Genomic DNA, 2,470 nt, shown 5'->3' on the forward strand with positions numbered 1-2,470 from the left:
CATGTCTTTAAACTTGAGTTCCAAGCCTGTGTCTCCAAATCCCGAAAGACACTCTCACCTCAAATTCATCATGTACTATAATGATTGTATTTCACTATCCTTAACCTAAACTAATCTCTGTCAATGGCACCAGCATTATCACTATCATCAATGTGTAAAATATCAGTTATCTTGCTTTTAATCCTTCTATCAGTAATAGGAAAATAATAGAACAACATTGTCCAGGTTTATGAACTAAGCTTAGCAGTATAGAATGCTAAATGCCACAGGTGAAGATAGGCAAGGTGATTATAACCAGAGAGTTATGTCAAGGAGCTGGGGAAAACTCACAATTTGGGTAAAGTCAATAGTTGGCTATATGAGACAGGGAGCAGCATGGTCTGGTCAAGTAGCCATTGACATATAAGGTCTATGTCAGTAAAAGCCTGTAACTGAGTTCTGAAGCCTACTGAGGATTTGCCTTCTGCTCCACAAGAGCCACAGTAAGGGAAGAAGAAAAAAACACTTCAGGAGGGCAGAGCCAAGATGGGGGACTAAAAGTAGGAACTTGCTTAAACTTGTGTACCAACCACCTCCAATACCTGTTAAAAATGACTCCACAGATTTTAGAGCTACAGAATCCACAAAATGACAGAGTGAAACAAATCTCCCGCTGAAGGCAGCAGGACAGGCCAACAGGAAGGATCTATCATAACGGGTTGGGAGAAGAGTATAGTCCTTCACAGGCTGTGCTGGCACAGACCCACAGCACTGATTAGCAGGAACAGACTTCAGGGGATTGAATCACTGGCAACTATGGTGGTTTACAGACTTATCAAACCATAAATGCCAAAGGGAAAGTAAAAGGTGAGTGGGAAATCTCTGTTGGACCTGTTGGGTCAGAGAAGAGCACAGTCTGATCTCTGCCCCTGGCAAGGTGGAGGTGGATGTGGCTGCAGTCACTGCCATGGCTTCTTCCAGAGATCCAGGCCCACAGATGGTGGGGGGACCAAGCAGCTGATCAGAGGGCAAATGCAGGAATCTCTTTGCTGGTGCTGAGGCAGGATTCCCTTGCTTTGCCCTGCTTGCATCTGGGTTGCAGTCTTGGGTGGCAGTCCTGGGGTGAGGAGTACTGATGTGGCAGAGCTTGTTGAGTCTGTGGAGAGGCGGTCCCACAGTTCTAAGGTAGGTGCCTAGAAGAAGCTCTGACAACAGCTACACAAAACCCCAGAAATTTAGGACATATCACTCTCCACTCTGGAAGCAGAGTTCTACCATGGCAAAGAGCTCAAAAGTCAAGCAATTGACTGGCAAGATGAACAAACAGAAGAACAGAAATCAGACTATAGAATTGTTCTTTGGTGACAAAGATGATCAATATATAGAACCAGAAGAAAACCACAAATTTGAAACTCCTGCATCAAAAATCTCTAAGAAAAATATGAATTGGTTGAAAGGCATGGGGGGAGGGAGAGCTCAAGAAGGATTATGAAACTCAAGTAAGAGAAGTAGAGAAAAAATTGGGGAAAGAAATGAGAGTGATACAAGAAAATCATGAAAAAATGAGTCAAGAGCTTCCTAATGGAGAACCCCCCCAAAAAAAATACTGAAGAAAATAACACCTTAAAAATAGACTAACTCAAATGGCATAAGAGGTCCAAAAAAGCCAGTGAAGAAAATAATGTCTTAAAGAGAAGAATTGTCCAGAAGACAAAAAAAGTTCAAAAGCTCACTGAAGAAAATAATTCCCTCAAAATTAGATTGGAGCGAATGGAAGCTAATGACTTTATAATAAATCTAGATATTATAAAACAGATCCAAAAGAATGAAAAAATAGAAGGCAATGTGAAATATCTCATTGGAAAAACCAATGACCTGAAAATACATCCAGGAGAGATAATGTAAAAATTATTAGACTACCTGAAAGCCATGATCAAAAAAAAAAAAGAGTCTAGATATCATCTTTCAAGGAATTATCAAGGAAAATTGACATGATATGCTAGAACCAGAGGGTAAAACAAAAGTTGAATCACTGATCACTTCTTGAAAAATATCCCAAAAAGAAAACTCCTAGGAATATTATAGCCAAATTTCACAATTCTCAAGTCAAGGAGAACATATTACAAGCAGTCAGGAAGAAATATTTTGAGTATTGTGGAAACGCAATGAGGATAACAGCAGTTTCTACATTGAGTGATTGAAAGACTTGTAATATGATATTCCAGAGGTCAAAGGAACTATAATTAAAACCAATAATCACCTACCCAGAAAAACTGAACATAATACTTCAGGGGAAAATATAGAAATTCGATGAAATATAGGACTTTCAAGCATTCTTGATGAAAAGACCAGAGTTGAACAGAAAATTTGACTTTCAAATACAAGAATCAAGAGAAGCATGAGAATTTCTCAGTATTAGGATAGTTGAAGGGAAGATGATAGTTGATAGATAGATAGATAGATAGATAGATAGATAGATAGATAGATAGAT

The sequence above is a fragment of the Petaurus breviceps genome, unplaced genomic scaffold (genome assembly GCF_028583685.1).
Source record: "Petaurus breviceps papuanus isolate PSGF00001 unplaced genomic scaffold, PetGlider_PUasm1.0 98, whole genome shotgun sequence".
In the NCBI taxonomy this organism is placed as follows: domain Eukaryota; kingdom Metazoa; phylum Chordata; class Mammalia; order Diprotodontia; family Petauridae; genus Petaurus; species Petaurus breviceps.